General features: G+C 39.7%; 1 long non-coding RNA gene across 1 annotated transcript in view; it reads right to left on the bottom strand.

Annotated features, from left to right (window-relative positions):
- LOC113623855 (uncharacterized) overlaps window positions 1-20,329 on the bottom strand; it is a 52,942-nt gene that overhangs the window by 16,001 nt on the left and 16,612 nt on the right. The window contains exons 2-3 of the long non-coding RNA XR_003434097.1: window positions 3,849-3,897; window positions 507-658 (exon numbers count right to left, since the gene is read on the bottom strand). This is a non-coding gene — a long non-coding RNA (uncharacterized LOC113623855). The remainder of the gene's footprint in view (window positions 1-506; window positions 659-3,848; window positions 3,898-20,329) is intronic.

Raw genomic sequence — 20,329 nt, 5'->3', positions numbered from 1 at the left:
TACTGCTGTTTGCTACAAGATTTTTCTACAGCCTAACCACTGTTCACTGCTCAGAGCAAAAGCTGCTATTTCCAAACTAACAGAAAAGATAGATCAATGGTTTCCTGATGTTGGAATGGAAAAGTAATTTCTAAGCATAAAAGTAAAGAAAGAAACCAATAGAGTAGAAAAATGACTTATTCTCCAGTGAAATATTAAGTACAAATTATTTATGTATAAAATTTTATAAATTATAGATACATGTTCATCCAACACATAATTTCATGTTCTTAAATGACCTAAAAGAAGAGCAGAGAAGGGCATTAGCTAAAAATGTGGAGCATAATTTGGCGTGGGAGGTAGTGCCCAGAGAAGAAGTCCCTGTGTACTAATGAAAAGCCAGTTTTCAAGACTGGGGCCCAGAATAAAGAGATGAAGGACCTGGCTGTACTGACACAGAGAAAGATCAGACAGCTGGCTCTGGAGGTCTGACCTTCTGGGCATTACTTCTCATGCCACAATGATACCTGCAGGAGAGGAGTTTCATGCACCACATTCCACTGGAACTGTGGGTGGGCTCATTGGCCAGTGAGAGGAGAGCTGCTGTGATTCTGTGGGGAGCATCTCACTTCACCGTGAACTGGCTCTGTACCATCATCCTCTTTGCCCTTTGTACATCCTTTTGTCATCCAGATAAGAAAAGGTATAAATAAGGAGAAAAAATAAAACCATCTCAAGCCATGAACATCTAATTGTGTTATCTGTTAGACCCTAACAGATAGTTGGTTAAAACTATATTTTATGAAGAAAATTTTTAAAACCTTAATTAAGCCTTTAAAGCCCAATCCCAAAGCAGAAATCTGATAGTAAACTACCAGAACTGACTTAATTTTTTTTTAATTAATTTCCTTATGTTATAAAATGCCATAAACAGAACCAAAAAGCAAATGACAACCTGGGATTATATTTGAAACATAGATAAGAGACAATGAAAGTCGTTAACAGATACAGATGTTTTCAAATCTGAAAAATAGAGATAGCCCTAAAATAGGTGAAGATCATGAATGAACAATTTGTGAAAGAACAATTGGCTAATACACAAGTTAAAAGTTCAGTGTCGATAGTAAACAAGGAAATACAAATTAAAGTGAGATAATTAGTGCCTATAAAATTAGAAGGTAGTTTTTATTTATTATTTATTTATTTATTTTGGCTGTGCTGGGTCTTAGTTGCAGCATGTGGGATCTTTAGTTGTGGCATGCAGACTTCTTAGTTGCACCATGTGGGATCTAGTTCCCCGACCAGGGATCGAACCCAGGCACCCTGCATTGGCAGCATGGAGTCTTACCCGCTGGACGACCAGGGAAGTCCCTAGAAGGTAATTTTTAAATGATAATATTAAATGTATTCTTTATGGTGAAGGTTAAAGGGAAGAGGTACTTTCAAACACTTTGGGACAGAGTGTAAACTTTCTAGAGGACAATTTGGCATATATATTAGAGCAGTTGTTGCCCAGTCAGGCATTTAAACACAGGAAATTTAATACAAGAGTTGATCAGATAATAGTTAGAAGGGCCAGAGAAACCAAAGGGGAAGATCATGCTACCTGAAGGTCATTAACTTCAGGACTAACTCTACCCCTTGGCCTGGAGAAGCAAAAGGAAAAAGGTGGTATTACACAGGGTCCACAAGCGCCACCACAGGTCCTGGGCAGAAAGTCAACATTGGTGTTTCTGGACTTGCTGCTGGACCCTGGAATCACCGGCAGTTGGCTCCCAAGGCTGCTGATGGAGCCAAAAGCAGGAAAAAAAATGGCTTCTACCCAACAGGCAAAGGAGTCTGGGAAATGTAGTTTGCAGGCTCCCAGTCACCTGTACAGAAGAGGGTATTAAAGGGAAAGTATGGGTCTCAGAGCCAAAATTTAAAACTCCAGTGCATGCATCAGTAGCATAAAAATGTTTATATACTGTCAATTACAACAATTTTCCTATATAAATGTTTAAGGAAATAAGTAGCAAAACACAAAAAGATTTATGTACCAGGACTTTTGTGATTGTGTCACACTCAGTAAGATTTGCCATGTCTGGTTGTTTTTCCCTTCCTGTATTCCTCGTGGTTGCAACTAGACTTGATCCATGAGTTCAGAAGTGGCATGTGTCACTTCCAGGATGCATTTAATCGCCCCTGTGAATCTCTCCAGAGTCATCTTTTCCCTCTGGCACAGTGAGCAACTACATTCGAGATGGCGCTGCTGTTAGACTAGGTCCCTACATGACTATGATGTGCAGAGGTTCCTTACTAACCCCATACGTGAGTGAAAAATAAATCTCTGTTATTTTAAGCAACCGAAAATTGAGGGTTGCTTGTTATAACAACAGAGACAGACAAATTTGACTCGCACACGTGGAATGCTTTATGAGAGCAGAGAATTACAACCAATGTGTTCAATAATATGGGAAAGTGAAATAAATTACTATATATCCACATCATGGAATATATTGTTGCCAGTGAAAAGTGCTTTTGGAGAATATTGAAAGAGATGAGAAAATCTTCACCACAGAAAATTAAGTGGAAAAAACAGAATATAAAACAATATATTAAAAAAATCAATGTATATTAAATGAGACTCATACACAAGGTTATATATAAAATGTTCCGTGCAGTGAGCGCTCAAATGGTATGTTATTACTGTATAATCAGAAACATGTAAATGACATAGTACTGGGCTCAATGGATGGGCCACCCCAGATTCGGACACATGCTTGACATTCCGGCTGAGGTGGCCCTAAGCAGTGGCTTGTACTGTTCCTGTGGTCATGGTGTCAGGCAATGCTGCAGTCCCTCATGACACTTGTGGGCATGACCAGCCAGCGTCTTACCTGGACTTCCCTCTTGTTGCTGAGGCATATGATGCTATGGGCTTTGGGCTAAATGATGGCATGGAACCCACTGGGCACCCACCAAGCGGGGCCTGCGAGGTTGCATGTTGCAGGCAAGGATGTGGGAAGTGCCACTGACGCATGCCTACACTCTAGCTCACCCTGAGGACTGTGTCTTATGCTACAGATGCAACAGTTGCCATCTTGGATCTAGCCTCCCTGACAGACAGCTGAGACAGCTGATGGAGGGAGCAGGTGGTGCAACCTGGAAGTGTGGGGCAGTAACTCCTTGCAAAGCAAACTTTGATCACTGGATATCAGAGGATAATTCTTCTCCCTACCACCACCAGAAAGGAGCTGCAACAGATTCATAACAGCTTTCTGAAGACATCCTGCAAGAACGAGCAATCAACAGCACTTGTCACTCAGCTGTGGCCAGCTTCGTAACCCGCTCTCCTTCTTCCTTTGCCTCCCTCTTGCTTCCTGGGATTGGGCTCCCCAGTGAAGTGTTTTAAGGTTTAGCCTTAGGCACTGTTTTCTAGGGATCAGCCTCAGACAGTTACTTATACTTCTATACATGTTTCATGGTTCCAATTATAAGAGCAATGCTTCTAAAATAGCTTACACGATGGGACTTACCTGGTGGCAGAGTGGTTAAGAATCCGCCTGACAATGCAGGGCACACGGGTTCGATCCCTGGTCCGGAAAGATCCCACATGCCACGGAGCAACTAAGCCCGTGAGCCACAACTACTGAGCCTGTGCTCTAGAGCCCGCGAGCCACAACTACTGAAGCCTGTGTGCCTAGAGCCCGTGCTCCACAACAAGAGAAGCCACCGCCATGAGAAGCCCGTGCACCACAACGAAGATTAGCTCCCGCCCGCCACAACTCGAGAAAGCCCGCGTGCAGCAACGAAGACCCAACACAGCCAAAAAATAACTAAATTAAAAAATAAAATAAAATAGCTTACACGATCCCGTCCCCATCTACCTGATAGCAGCACACATCCATGTCTCCTGCCAACGTCACCTCCCAATCTCTTTGAGGAAGAAACAGAGGTGAGGATAAGACATAGAACATACGATGGAGGCTTTAGTGCCATAATTGCTTGAATCTCAGCAAAGCTGTATGAATTTTAGATATTTGATTATTTTAGAAATGCAAAGAAAAGAGCACAGCAACATTTCATTTCCCAAGGGACGACAGCAGATGCGAGGCTTGCTAACACAAGCATATATAGCTTTTCTAACGCTTTGCTATAGAAGGGTTCCATCACAGCATGTCGCAGCTACCACAGGAAGTTTATTTCTTCTTTCTTCCTATATCTGACCTAACCTTCTGCAGCCTCATTCACCTACTTGTACCTGGAGGACCTAGACAAGCTCTTTTGTGATCGGTTTCTGACCCACACCAGCCTGGAAAAGCTCAGAAACAGCTATCAGCCAGGTCTCTCCAGCATGGATGTGTGCTTTCGTCCCCCTGGGCCCCTGGCTGGCCACCTTGAACTTCACAACTTCAGAGCTTGCCTGGGCCTGAGCCTTTCTGTGCTTGAAGCCAGGCTCCTCTGATTCCCGACATTTGGGTGTCCTGTGACCTGTGAGTCATCTTGCTCGTTGACTCCTGGCCTGTATTCACTTCCTGACATCGGAGCTAGTGCTGGTAACTGCTCACCTTTCAGGCACTGACCCTTGGCATACGGCAGATGTTGCTGGCCCCAACTTTTGCTTTGACTGAATCCCTAGCCTCCTACATCTTGTAGCATAAAATATGCTCACTCATTTTTAAATACAACTGTCTTTTGTTCACACTAAATAGTACTAAGTATTTACCAACGGTCTCATACTTGATGAAAGCAGAAGCCAAAAGGAGTTATTTAACTGTGATCATGAAAGCTAAGAGAGGAGTCTTTTATGAGAACAAATTCTCTTAATAGAAATATCAGTAATACTTTGCTGAGTACCTACTAGGTACCAGGTACTCAGCTAGGACTTTTACAACTATTAGCTCATTAAATCATCACAACAGCCCTATGAGGTAAGTACTCTTATTGCCGTTTTACAAAAAGGTGGAGAGTATCCCTTCCATTTCATTACCTCTCCGTGTTGTAAAACAGTTGATCAGTACCTTGAAATCTCTCACCAGTCTTATTGTCTCTCTCATAACAAAAATAATGACTTAATAATAGATATTAATTTTAATGTGGCCTCAGTATCTTAAATTTATATTATTCTCTTATTGGTCATCTTCCAAGCCAACCATAACAACCCCACAGTACAATTTAGCGTTAGGTGTCAAAACTAAAAATATCCATTCCTTTTCATCTCAAAATTTCACTTCTAAAAAATTATAAATTCTCCTAGTAGATAAATATATGGAAAAGAGTGTTTACCACAGTGCAGTTTATAGTATCAAAAAACTAGGAACAAATTGACTATGCCTCAGCAAGAGACTCATTAACTCAATAAAGGCACATTCGTACAATGGCCTACTATATACTATCAATCCACTGCAAAGGAGAAGGTAGATCTATATGAACTAACATGGAAACATGTCCAAGATATGGTATTGAATGAAAAAAGGTAAGACTACAGATTCTATTAATGCAAAAAATTGTATTTATACATTATACAATTTAAAAATTTATAATATATAACATATTTATATAATGTCTGAAACACTAAGTTATTAATATTAGTGATTTCTCTGTGGCATGAGATCAGTTATGGGGGTAGCAGTGGGGGCTTTCATTTTCTATTTTATATGCAATTATATTTTTTACATTTTTGAAGCATATATAATTTTTATAATAAACATTAAATATATCAATTTCTATTTTGAAATTAAAATTTCCATGGAAGGCAAAGTTTCCATTTAGTTATTTTTCACTCCAGTGAACAGAGACTGACTGTCCTCATGAAAACTTTAGTTCTTGTCCTCATGTGAAAGGTGCAAAAATCCCCTATTCTTATTCTTTGCTCATCAGTTGCCAGTGTGGTATTAGATGAATTCAATCTTTCTTACACAAGTCAATATTTAAGAATTCCAGCATATTGTAAGTTACATATTTGTTTTTTTACTTCCTCCTTTTTTTTATATAATTTTATTTTTATACCAGGGTGACGTGTGTTTGGAAATCATTGTGATGTTCATATTACATAAACAGAGAAGCATATTGAATTCCATGGATTATCTCACATTAACCCAGTTAGATCAGATGTTAGTGTCTGTGCTTACAAGAGATTCTTAAAAATCTTTAATGTGTTTTGAGATAATGGATTCCTCATTCCTTATATGGACTTGCTAAATAAGGAAGGATCAAATGCAGAAAGGTTTAAGTAGGGAAAAAATGCATACCCCATGAATTCAGCTGTGTTACCCAACTTGTAATTATTCAAAGGTTTCCTAAGAATCAGTAATTGAAATTAAATTCACATCTGGGTCCCAAGTTTATATAAGAAACTAAGTTATCTAAATTTTGGGTTATCAACTTAATAAATTATCCCTAGTGTTTCTAGCCTTAGAATTCTACTCTTGTCTTAGGGAAACCCCCTCTGCCTTCTTAGATATAAACGTCTCACTATAAAAAGAGTAGTGAGGGACTTCCCTGGCAGTCCAGTGGTTAAGAATCCATGCTTCCATTGCAGGGGGCACAGGTTCGAATCCTGGTGGGGGAACTAAGATCCTGCATGCCACGTGGTGTGGCCAAAAAAAAAAGTAGTGAATAGTAGTAGTAGTAGTATTGCACATATTTTCTTAGTACCTTAGATTTATTATGTGCTTTCACAGCTACACACAACTTCAAAACTCACAGGAACCCAGTTTTACAAGGAAGTCCATCATGACTGTTAGTGCCAAAGGAACCCACAAGGCATCCCTTTGCAGCCCTTTGCATGGACTTGAAGACAGGTTTTATTTGTTTGTTTGTTTTTTGGCTGTGTTGGGTCTTCATTGCTGTGCACGGGCTTGCTCTAGTTGCAGTGAGCGGGGGCTACTCTTCGTTGTGGTGCGCAGGCTTCTCATTGTCATGGCTTCTCTTGTTGCAGAGCACGGGCTCTAGGCGCACAGGCTTCAGTAGTTGTGGCACATGGGCTCAGCAGCTGTGGCTTGCGGGCTCTATAGCTCAGGCTCAGTAGTTGTGGCGCACGGGCTTAGTTGCTCCACGGCATGTGGGATCTTCCCGGACCAGGGCTTGATCCCATGTCCCTTGCATTGGTAGGCAGATTCTTAACCACTGTGCCACCAGGGAAGCCCTGAAGACAGTATTAAGGTGAAATGCTTATAGGTACATCTTCAGAAAATAGTCTAAAATAAATGGATCTCTCTTCCAGTTTCTATATAAATGAAATCTCTTTGGAAAAATAATAAACAATAAGCATAACTAATATTTGAAACATTAATCAAAGCAAAAATGTATGAACCAAAGATGTTTTATCAATCCCAAACATCCCTCAAGTATTGAGGTTGAAAATCAGAGACTATTGTACCCAGACCCCCTTCACTAGGAACCTGCTAGCAGACAAGCTTCACTCAATCATGAGACAACTGGGAAATACTGGCAAAGGAACTGGTGGTGAACATAAACACATTTAGAAATGGGACTAAAATAAATTCAGAAATGAGTAGAAAATTATATGCAAATATTATGTGCTCTGATATTGTAAAACTAACACATCTAACAAAATGTGGGAGGAAAAGGGGAGAAAATGGATCATAGCCCAAAATGTAAAAGCTAAAACAATAAAGCATTTAGAAGAGAGCATAAGAAAATGTCTTAGTGACTTGGGGGTAGGCAAAAGCTTCTTAGACAGGTCACTGGAAGCAATAATTATAAATTTTAAAAATAATCAAATGTCAGCAAACTAAAAAAGTCTGCTTATCAAAATATGCTGCTATGAAAATGAATAAGCAAGCCACAGACTAGAAGAAAATATTCTTAAAATGTATATCTGGGGCTTCCCTGGTGGCGCAGTGGTTGAGAGTCCGCCTGCCGATGCAGGGGACACGGGTTTGTGCCCTGGTCCGGGAGGATCCCACATGCCACGGAGAGGCTGGGCCCGTGAGCCATGGCCGCTGAGCCTGCGCGTCCGGAGCCTGTGCTCCGCAACGGGAGAGGCCACGACAGTGAGAGGCCCGCGTACCGCCAAAAAAAAAAAAAAGTATATCTGGCAAATAACTGATATCCAATATATTAGAACAAATAAACAAATGTACAACTCAATATAGAGAGACAAAGCACCTAATTTTAAAACGGGCAAAATAATTTAATACACATTTTATAAAATAAAATATGCAAATAGCAATAAAGGAATGAAGAGTGCTCAACATTATTAGTCAACAGGGAAATGAAAATTAAAACCATTAAGATACTACTACACATCCACTAGAATGGATAACATTTTAAAAGACTGACAACACAAAAGTTGGTGAGGAATGTGGAGAAACCAGCACTCTTATACATTGTGAGTGTGGATATAAAATGGTACAACCAGTTGGGAAATGGTCTCAAAGTTTCTTATAAACTAAACATACACCTATGGCATAACCTATGATCCAGTAATTCTACTCCTAGGTATTAACCAAAGAGAACTTTCAAAAGCTCACAAAAACACTTGTACAAAAATGTTCATAGGAGCTTTACTCATAATAGCCCCAAACTGGAAACAAAGTGTGTGTTAATAAGAGAATATACAACAAACTGCCATATGTTCTTACAATGAAATACTACTGAGCAATAAATAGGACTAAATCACTGATACAAGCAACTGCATGGATGTGTCTCAAAGACGTTATGAATGTCTTTGTGTCTGAATGAAATGAACGTCTGAGTGAAAGAACTCTTACTCAATGAGTACATACTGTGTGCTTCTATTTCTGTGAAGTTTTTAAACTGGTGAAAGTAATTTATGGTGGAAAAAAATCAGAAGTCTGCCTCTGGGAGGGGAGTGGGGATTGACTGGGAAGGAGCCCCAGGGAAATTTTGCAGGGGCAATGGTAACCTTTTATATCTTGTTGGGGCGGGGGGGGGGGGGGGGGGGTGGGGTTACACAGGTGCATGGAATTTTCAAAACTAGCAAAGGTATACTTAAGATTTGGGTGCTTTACAGCATACAAATTTTACACCAAAAGAAAAGTACTTTAAATAAATATTAAAATCTAGTTAACGATATATATGCTGAGGTATTTAAGAGTAAATGTATTAATATCTGCAGTTTAATTTGAAGTGCATCAAAAAATGAGATGGATTGACCAATAGCTAGATGGACACATGTTGATAAAGCCAATATAGTAATATGTTAATTACAGCATCTGGGTAGTGGGCATATGGGTGTTCACTGTAAAAATCTTTCAACTTCACTCTAAGTTTGGAAATTTTCACAATAAAATTTTGGAGGAAAAAAGGGGGGAGAGAATAGGGCAAGTAGAATAACATTAATTGCATCATGAGCAGTAAGAGGGGGTCATAGGGTATCATTTAATGCTAACAAACAGAACTGTAGACACCTAAAAGTACAAAGAGAAACACTAAGAAAGAGAATATTACTGACTAAAATTGGAAAGCAATGAAGAGATGGGAGAGTGTGCAAGCTAATTTTATTTTGCTCAGAGTGTGAAACCAAGGAGAGAGGGGACTGTTAGTATTTATAATATGTATTTTTAAATGAAAGAAATGAGATCAAACACAGATGTTATATAGATAAATCTTAACTAACCTAAGATAAAAGCAGAATTCAACTCTATGCTGTATACAAGAGACTTGCCTAAAACAAAAGTGATTTAGAAAGGTTAGAAATAAAAGGTTATGCAAAGTAGTGCTAGTCAAAAGCAAACGAAAAAAAGCAGGGATTAAGGCTTTGATATCAGACAAGGTAGAATTCAAGTCAAAAATGTATTAAGCAAGACAAAGAAGATACTATCTAACACTGCTGTCCATTTCAGTAGCCATGAGCAACACATGTAGCTATTTGAAATGCAGGTAATGTGACCGAGGAAATGAATCTTTTAGTTCATTAATTTATACAGTGCAGAAACCACTTCCATCATCACAGAAAGTTCTGTTGGATACTGCTTCTTTATAATGTTAAAGATTCCAAGTTATGATGAAGATGCAACAGTTATAAATATCTACATACCAAATAACATAGCATCTACTTTCATAAAGCAGAAATGATGGAAAGATGCAAACCCACTCTAAGAAAAGACTTTAAAATCAAATTTCTCCATTCAAGACAAAACAAGTGAAAATATCCAGAGCTTAAGTGTTGAAATTGAAATATATGTTGCCAGAAGACTTAATGAGCTGACCATTCTTTAAGTTCTCAGAGTATCTCTAAATACTCTCCTCTCCCAGCACAAAGTTTGCATTTGCAGCCCTTGAAAATATTTGGTGATTACTTAATACATTTTCAGCGTTCCTAATGAATATGCATGGCTATAAAAGGAATTACGGGAACACATTTAACTGCCCTAAAAACATATTTGCATGATAACTGTACTAGCCTTCAGAGTTGTGGTGAGAATACAATTAGTGGGAATTTTTGAAGTGTTCTGAATTTTTAGGAAGAAAGTCATTGCATAAGCATTTCTGTTTTGGCCTTTTTACTGAGTACATGAGTCCCCAAGGAAAAACCATCTTTGTCCTGCTTCAACTATTCACCCCAATTAAATCCTTCAACACCCGGGTACATTTGAGGAACAATGCCCCTGACTCAGCTGACATTTCCTCTGATAATAAGCTATTTACAAAACATTTCTTGACTTCCTTTCCTAAACCTACAGCCTGATGACCTGTGGAATAATCTGAACTTTTGGTACTGTCATGGAGGCAAGGCAGAAGAAGGGAGAGTCATATTGGTCTTATCTTTAAAGACCCATCAGCGGCCCACCCACTTCAGCTTCCTAACAAACATAGGGCAGAATGGTTCACCAGGGAAACAGGTACAGAACTAGATGGAACCTCACCAAAGCCACAAAACCCCCCTCTGCTTCCTTCTCTGATAATGACCATGTCCCTCACAAAGGCCAACCCAACATTCCAAGGCCACAGAACAGTTTTCTTCAATCAATAGGTGTTATGGTAACACAGAACTGCCCACACCTATTTCAGTTGGCTTTAAGGCTGCACAGCATCAAGGATTGCTTATAGGAGAAGGGAGTCTCCCATCTTTACATCTTTTCTAGGGGTTATTAATTAAGATCTTTATTTTTAAAGGTTTGATGAGAAAGGGTTTTACCTGGTCTGCCAATGTGGTATCACAGGTTACCTGCGTAGCAACAAGTAGAGTTTGGCCATCAGAAGACCTGGTCAAGTATGTGCATGGAGTAGCCTGTGTTGCAGATGCAGTTTGTTTCTTATTTCAATTACTTATCATAATCTTTCCTTCTAACCCCCATGTCTTATTGTTGATCACATGACAGCATAAAGATAGGAACAACTAGGGCTGAAGCAGAGGTCACTGAAAACATTCCCATGGCCTGGAAGTGCTTGCCCATCTTGACGACTCATTGGATGGCTTGTCCATCCTTTTCCCCAAAAGAAGCGTGTTGCCATTAGTCAGCTGTGTGTGACCAATGTGGATTGTCCTTGCTTGCAGGTGGTCACTTTGCAGATCTTGACCAACCCAGTTCAGCTGTATTTGATGATACAGTTGTTCTTGATGGATGAGAAATGAAAATGCAATAGCCACTCTAGGGGCTTCATCATGAACAACGTATTTGCCAACATCCAGGGGACCTTATAACTTGATCATCTTCCCATGGCATGTATCAGAGGAGGTCACACTCAGTCTATCTTTAGCATGACTCCTAAAGTGGTGTGAAATATCAGAAATGGTGGGTGTTGGGAGCCTGGGAGGGCAAACGTACCATCTGGGAAGGTGACCGCATCAGTGAAGGCAGCAAACTTGCAGACCCCACTGAGGATTCTATAAAACCTTACAGACAACATCTGAGAGTCAGGAGATGTAGCGGTCCTGTATAAGGCAGGCTTTGTGGAATGTTTTCTGTTCACACATATAGGTTGTTGACTGGAGGTCTGCTTCACCAGGGAGACTGACACTGTTTTGCTTAAAGAAATGAAGCAAAGAAAAACAAATGTATAACATCGTTCATATGTAGAATATAGAAAAATGATACAGATGAACTTATTTGCAAAGCAGAAATAGAGACAAAGACGTAGAGAACAAACATATGGACACCAAGGGGGAAAGGAGATTGGGATGAACTGGGAGACTGGGATTGACATATATACACTACTATGTATAAAACAGATAACTAATGAGAACCTGCTGTATAGCACAAGGAACTTTACTCAAGGCTCTGTGGTGACCTAAATGGGAAGGAAATCCAAAAAAGAAGGGATATACGTATACGTATAGCTGATTCACTTTGCTGTACAGCAGAAATTAATGCAACATTGTAAAGCAACTACTCTCCAATAAAAAATTTAAAAAAAAAGAAATGAAGCAAAAGCCTAGAGGTGTTTCGCTGTCCAACTCTTTGTGACAGCAGGGATGAAGTAGTCTGTTTTTGCTGGTGAGGTAAGCTTCAAATGAACATCAAAGGCAGCTTCAGCCTAAAGAAAACCTCACGCACCCAGTCTGAAGCGTGAGTTAGCCTTGATAATGGCGGGTTGGATGAGCACAGCGGAGCGAGGCCCTGTTTGGATTCACTGCATTTATGTATATGGGCGTTATGTCTATTCTTTATCCCAGAGGGCCCACTTCACTGACTTCCCTAGTGAAGCGTCATCAGAGTTCTCACAATATACAGGGTTTGGAGGATTCATTTTTATACTTCTGAAATACAGAAGTCCAATCTTCTACTTACCCTCTTTCTTATTAGTCTTGGGTGGAGCAAAGAATATGCTTAGCAGGTTGTGTCCTGGAATCCAGGCTGCAGTCCAAAGGCAGGCTCCTTTCACCCAAGACTGCAAAGCATGGAACTGGCCAGCATATAGTAGAGGTCTCAAAATCAGAGCCTAGACACATGGCCCAAATGCATCTGCCAATCCAAGTAACCAGATGGAGAAGCCCAGAGAATCAATTTTTTTCTTCATTCATTTGAGAAATATTTAGATAGTCAAATAAATGCCAGGCACTTGTTCAAGAAGGTAGGGATTTGTCTATGAACAACAACAAAATACATACTCCTCCTTTGGGCATCTTACATTTAGTTGGGAGGAGACAGTGATGAAGGAATACGGAAGTGTGCGATGGAAGCAAGCCGGAAGGTGTCCCAGAATCAGGGGCAGGTACCTGCAGCAGGTTCACACACCAGCCTGCATGGGCATGAGGGGTGCTTTTATGGAGCCTGAAGCTGGGCAACAAAGCCATTCAACCGAGAACCTCTCTTGATTCCTATGTTTTCCATTTGTAAAACTGAGATAATGATATCTGTTTTCAGATGCTTTGAATTCCAGGGGTGAAAAATAATCCCTGCTGTGAATGCAAAGTTATTCTCACTAAAGCATGAAAGTTCTCTGGGCTTTTTGATCTTGTCACATTGTGAAAGCTGTGTGCTCCAGTAGAATGGCACCCTGGGCTCCAATCAGGACACTCATGTTCCAGTCCAGCTCTGCCATCAGAAGATGTGTAACATTAGGGAAAGTGCTTAACCTCCTGGAACCTTAGTCTATCCACCTATAAAATGATTGTGTTGGGCCAGGTGATTCGTAAGCTCAAAATTTTTCTGATCTCCAATATACTTCAAAGAAATGTAATCTCCTGAACCCGTCTTACCAGTACAAATGCTGCTCATGACTAGGAAAAGCCCCTTGTTGTGGCTTATGGCCTGAACTAACTTTTGTTCATCTAATGCAACAATCTTATTCTTGTTGTTTCAGAGACTAAAATTATATATTTTTCCTACTTTTTGCTTCTTTCCTGAGTATTTAATTAGTAAAGTTTCAAGATTTCTTCCAATAGGTTTGCCATCATATTTAGCTTTTTGGCTGCTCTTATGAGCTTCTTCCTTTTTTTCTTACTTAAAATCAATGTTCTTTTTGTTACTTATGCAGCATATTCATAATATACAGTAGCTAATATTTATCAAGTACTTACTATAGGCCAGGCACAAATCATCTCATGTGATCATCACAGCAACATGAAGAGATACACTATTATCATCTTTATCTTATAACAGAACAAAAGATGCATTGAGGGGGTAAGAGGTATCCCAGAGTTACATGGCTAGTGAGAGCCCAGCTGGGATTGTCTGACTCTAGAGTTCAAACTGGAGACCTCTACTCCAAACGGACTTAATTGATGTCTAAAGAGAGGGGGTCAGAGACAAGGGGGGTGTGGAGAGAGAGAGAGGAAGGGAGCAAAGGAGGAACGGAGGAAGGGGGGAGGAAAGAAAAGGGAGGGAGGGAAGGAAGGAGGGAAAGAGAGAGGGAGGGAGGAAAGAGAGAAGGAAAGGGAAAAAGAAAGAAAAGCAAAAAATATTAAACTCAGGGATAATAATGTAAGCTGCTTACACTATTTTTTCATTCTAAATAAAAATAGTTTTATTTAGTTGTATGGAGAATGTATAATATTATAGTTTAGATTATCTGCTGTATTGAAAACTAGAGTACACATGAGAAAAATAAGACTTCTTATTTTAGCCATTACAATGTTGTTATCTGGGTCTATTTAGGAAGCAGCAAAATGGAAGCAGCATTCCGATCTTTGACTCTGAAATTAGATCCTGGGCTCTACGACAAGGGTAGGGCAGGCAGCATGTGGCCCAAGGTCAAAGGCTGCCCAACACAAACCCAAAGGCCCCTGCCCCGAGAGAGGTAAAAACGAATTCACAAATTCCATGACATTAAATAGTGACTCTTCCTGAGCATCTGAATAACCCGTTCTATTTTCAAATAAGGTCAACTCAGGAAGCTGAGGTTAGAACAACTAAGGGCCAATAATATCCTTGGCTGGAAAGCCTGCCCTTCATCAGCAATTGTGTGTCTGCGATGCTCTCTGACTTACCTACATTCATGACCATTTGGGGAAAGGTATATCTCGCTAAAGCCTCAGATTTGCTCCTAAAGTTCTGGTGCCCATAGCGGAGAGGCAGGCAATGGTTCCCACCCACAGAGGTAGCATTCTGTTCTGCAGGGTAGGGCCTCTAGCACCAGCACAGCTGTTGTCAAGAGGTCCTTAACGCTCCATCACATCTATTGACAACCTGCAACCAGCTAGGTCATGGACTTAATGCTTCACTACAGTTATTTATGAGTCACTGTAACTTCAGGGTTTTTGTTTCATGCAAAGATCAGAAATACAAAAACAGATTCATTTCATCAGAGAGCTAGAGAATAAGAGTCTTGTACTTGTAAATTCTTAATCTCTATAGACCAGCAATCACTCCTCACTGCCTTTTAAAAATTATATAATTTTATTCAATTTCAAGGATCTTATATTCCCTCAAACCATTCACGTTGGTAACAAGGGAACAGAAAGCCTGCATGAGCAAATACATTTATGTTCTACAAAGGCCTATAAAACATGTAAATCTAATAAAGACCAGTCTGCATCTTTTTTCCTTAAGATATGTTTGCCTGAAACCGGAGAGGAGTATTTTTCAATCAGAGCCATAAAGTTAAAAAAAAATAATAACATCTATCTTTTTTTGTTTACCATCTTAACCATTTTTAAACATACAGTGCAGTAGTATTAACCATATGCACATTGTTTTGTAACTTTTTCATACTGCAAACCTTAAACTCTATATCCGTTGAACAACAATTTGCCTTCCCCCCAGCCTCTCCTCAGCCTCTGGCAACCGCCATTCTACTTTCTATCTCTGTGATTTTGACTATTCTAAGTAGCTTGTGCAACGTGGAACCCTGCTTTATATTCCTGTGACTGGCTTATTTCACTCAGCATAATGTCCTCCGAGTTCATCCATGCTGTAGCATTTGACGGCATTTCCCTCTTTTTTTAAGGCTGAATAATATTCGATTGTATGTACATACCACATTTTCTTGATTCATTCATCTGCCCATGAATATTTTGGTTGCTTCTACCTCTTGGCTGTTATGAATAATGCTGCAATGAAAATGAGTATGCAAATACCTCCTTGAAATCCTGTTTTCAATTTTTTAGGGTATACATCCAGAAATGGGATGGCAGGATCATATGGTAGTTCTATTTTTAATTTTTTGAGGAAATTCTACAGTTTTCCATAGCAGTTACACCATTTTACATTGCCACCAACAGTACACAAAGGTTCCAATTTCTCCACATGCTTGCCAACACTTGTTACTTTCTGGGTTTTTTTTTTTTTGCGGTACGCGGGCCTCTCACTGCCGTGGCCTCTCCCATTGCAGAGCACAGGCTCCGCACGCGCAGGCTCAGCAGCCATGGCTCACGGGCCCAGCCGCCCCGCGGCATGTGGGATCCTCCCGGACCGGGGCACGAACCCGTGTCCCCTGCATCGGCAGGCGGACTCCCAACCACTGTGCCACCAGGGAAGCCTGGGTTTTTTGATAGTGGCCATCCTAACGGGTGTGAGATGATATCTCATTGTGGTTCCTCACTGCCTTCTATAAAAAGAAAAATAATAACCAAGCAAACAATTCCAAGTAGTTCAATTAAATATTCTATCAAATTCTTTGCCTACAGTCCTCAAACACTGTTTTCTTTCTGGCACTAATTTGTTCTTTGTCCAGTAATAAAAAGCACTCTTTGGTGCAAAAAGTAGTCAGCATACATAGACCCTCTGACTCAGCATTCCACCCCCCCGGTACACAGTCAACATAAGTGAGTAAGCATGTCCACTATCAGACATGTATAAAAATGTTCATAGCAGCTTTATTCATAAGAGTCCAAAGCTGGAGATAGCCAAAGTCCATCAACAGTACAATGGATAAATAAACTGTCGTATATTGACATAGTGGAATAATAAACAGCAGTGAAAAAAATAAACTTCTGCTACATGTGACAACTTGGATGAATTTCACATACCTAATATAGAGTAAAAGGAAGCGTACTATATGATTTCATTTGTATGAAGTTCAAAAAAAGGCAAAACTATGGAGCTAGAGGGCAGAATATCATTTCCATTGGTGGAGTATTGACTAGCAGGGTACACAGGGGTTATTTGGGATTTTGTAAATATGTTATATCTTAATCTGGGTACCAGTTATATAAGTATATACATATATGAAAATTCATTAAGCTACATAGTTTATTTAAATCTGCATACTTTCCTTTTTTTTTTTGTAAAAGGTATTTATTTATTTAGGCTACGTTGGGTCTCCGTTGCTGCGCACGGGCTTTCTCTAGTTGCAGAGATCTGGGGCTACTCTTCTTTGTGGTGCACAGGTTTGTGTTGCGGTGGCTTCTCTTGTTGCAGAGAACAGGCTCTAGATGCACGGGCTTCAGTAGTTGTGGCACGTGGGCTCAGTAGTTGTGGTGCACGGGCCTAGTTGCTCCGTGGCATGTGGGATCTTCTAGGACCAGGGATCGAACCAGTGTCCCCTGCATTCACAGGCGGAATCTTAACCACTGTGCCACCAGGGAAGTCCCTGTATACTTCCCTTTATATAAGCTATAACTATCAAAAAAAAAGCTAAGAAAGATTAACCTTAGCAAGAAGATGCATTTGCAGTGATAAGATATCTCCCTTTGTGATTTTTTTAAGAGGAGCTACTACCCAAAAGTCAAATAGTTACTGGGCTGAATGTCAATATTTTGACATAGTATGAGTGTGTTTCGTGTTTGGTAATTGCAATCATTGTTGCTTTTGTTGTGGTCATCCATTTACAATGCTTGGTGCCAGTTTATTTATCTCTTGTAAAAATAAAATACAGTGTGTGTGTGTGAAAAAAAAAAAAAAAAGAGGAAATAGTGGTATGTGCCAGGAGCTCCTGGAAACTACATAAGAGATGAAGACCCCAGAATTGTTGAGCTTTCTAAGAGGCCCAATGACTCAAGTAAAAACAGAAGGCTTAAAACTGAAACCTGGGGATATATGTATTACATATAGCTGATTCACTTTGTTATACAGCATAAACTAACACAACACTGTAAAGCAATTATACTCCAATAAAGATGTAAAAAAGAAAAACAAACAAACAAAATCAACTAGTAAATGAGTTGGGGTAATATTGTAAAGGGAAAAAAGAAATGTCAAACTTAGCATTGAAGTGAACTTCAAAAATTGGCAGGGAGATGGAAGGCAGAGACGAAATAATAAAATTCATTCACTCTGAACCTAAGATACTCCATGGCAGTTAATTAGAAAAAATAAATTAACTTGGAGGGTATTCATAGTCCTCTAATTTACAATTGTGTCATCAGCACCTGAATGTGTTAATTTTTAAACGCTAAAATCCATCACTCAGTTGTCATTCACAACAATCAACTGAGAATCCACTGTGAGCTTAGCTTTGTTTATATGCAGTTGTTGCCCTGCATTGTTAGGCATAGAGTTACATTTGTTTGTGTTCATTCCTTATTGCAACAAAGCAATCCAATGATGTAAATAGAGGGTTGAAAATCAAGCCATCGCTGAAAGATTAGTGTTCTACATAACTCAGCTCTAAATAGAGTTCCATCAACTCTTAAATATTAAAGGAAGCATTGCCTCATGAAGTCATCCTAATATATAGCCAGGACTCTATATTAGTAATAATAACATGGCAATGTCTAGATTTTGAGATATAAAAGTAAACCATATAATAAATCCTAGTTTAATTAGTCTGTGTTTTCCATTGAAATAGGTCTTGGCTTGCAACACCTCTTCTGGGTCAATTAGGTGGTACAGGATTCCTCCAGGATTATAAATATATACAATTCAAGACAAACCTACTTCTTGTGTGCTGAGCCACATGAAAACAGTTACAGTTCCTACCACCACCCAGTGCAACAACCACTGTCGTCTCTGACTTGCACAATTATAATAGCATCCTACACAGAGTCCCTGCGTCTACCCTGCCCTTAGTCTATTCTCTATACAGGAACTGGAGTGGTCCTTTTAAAACCTAAGTCAGATCAAAACCCTTCTTTGTTCAAGACCCTCCAAAGTCCTTACAATGAATGACAAGGTCTTACACTATCTGGCTTCTTTAGCCCTCTGTCTTTATAACACCCTCCCCTTTCGCTCTCTCCTCTCCAGCCAGCTGGCCCCTTCCTGATCATGAAAGCTCCTGTCCAAAAGCCTTTGCATTTGTTTCCTAGATACCTGCAGAGCTTGCTCTCTGGTTGCTTTCTTGACCTAGTTCAACTCTCACCTCATTTTAGAGATTCCTGACCACTCAATGATAACTCCTTCAAACAATATCTATTTCTCCTTCCTCCTTGCTTTATTTTTTTTCATAGCACTTGTCAGCACCCTACGTGTTTTAAAGTACTTGCTTATTTACTTTCCATGTCTCTCCTCTAGAATGTGAGCTCCCCCTACTGGAGAGTAGGGACTTTGTTCACTGTTGCATTCCCAGAACCTAGTACAATGCCTGGTAGTATGATAGGTGCGCGATAAATACTTGCTGATTAATCATGTAATGAATGATTTACTGCATATTCAGAGAGAATGCAATCTGTAGGTGTTTTTAAGTTAGGAATTAGAAAATCATTTCTAAGCTACACATTGTCTGAGTTATTAGGGTATCATCAGCATTCTTTTAACAAACATATGTATAAATGGGTTGTTTATAACATTTAAAAAAGCATTGATATATATAACAAACTGCACCTTTCATCCTGGTGACATGATATAAATAGAGCATAAAGCTTCATGATACTGACTATATCATAATTTTTGGCCATCAGACTCAGTGTCTAGCAGCAAACGTATCTATATCAGGGTTACAGAGAGCAAGAGGTTCCTTGTAGTTCCTTGATATACACCATCTGGTGCAGGAATACTGTAACTTCCACTCCCTCATTGTTCAAGAGAAATATACAGACATGCATTACCACTCATCGCTCTACAGCAAGAGTAAGCTAACTACGGCATGTGTACCAAATACAGACCAGCAGTCTGTTTTTGTACAGTCTGAAAGCTAGCAGTAATTTTTATATTTTATAGAGTTGTAAAATAAACAAAAAAGTATGCAACAGAGACCCTATGTGGCCAAGAAAGCCTAAAATATTTGCTTTACAGGAAAAATCTGCTGATCTCTGCTCTACAAAATCAGGTTAATGGACATGATTTTGGATCCTTAGGAAAAACGGCCTTGAAAAAAATACCTGGAACATAGGATGGTGCTAAAACATCTAGTTTGGCTTATTGAATCAGTGCATATGACAAGGGCAGTGCATTTTTCTAACAGAAGATGCACTGAATTAATTTTTGCAAAGACTGAGGAAAGTGATACTGGCTAGAAAAGCATAAACTTCCCTGTGAACTTTGAATCTTGAGTTTCAGAAGGGGAAAAAATCCATATAAAAATCCATATAGGGCTTCCCTGGTGGCGCAGTGGTTGAGAGTCCGCCTGCCGATGCACGGGACACGGGTTCGTGCCCCGGTCCGGGAAGATCCCACAT

Source organism: Aethalodelphis obliquidens, unplaced genomic scaffold, assembly GCF_003676395.1.
Source record: "Aethalodelphis obliquidens isolate GAN/ISIS:26980383/991018 unplaced genomic scaffold, ASM367639v1 scaffold12, whole genome shotgun sequence".
Classification (NCBI taxonomy): domain Eukaryota; kingdom Metazoa; phylum Chordata; class Mammalia; order Artiodactyla; family Delphinidae; genus Aethalodelphis; species Aethalodelphis obliquidens.
The sequence above is the reverse complement of the archived record's forward strand: the minus strand, read 5'-3'. Positions and strand labels throughout refer to the sequence as shown.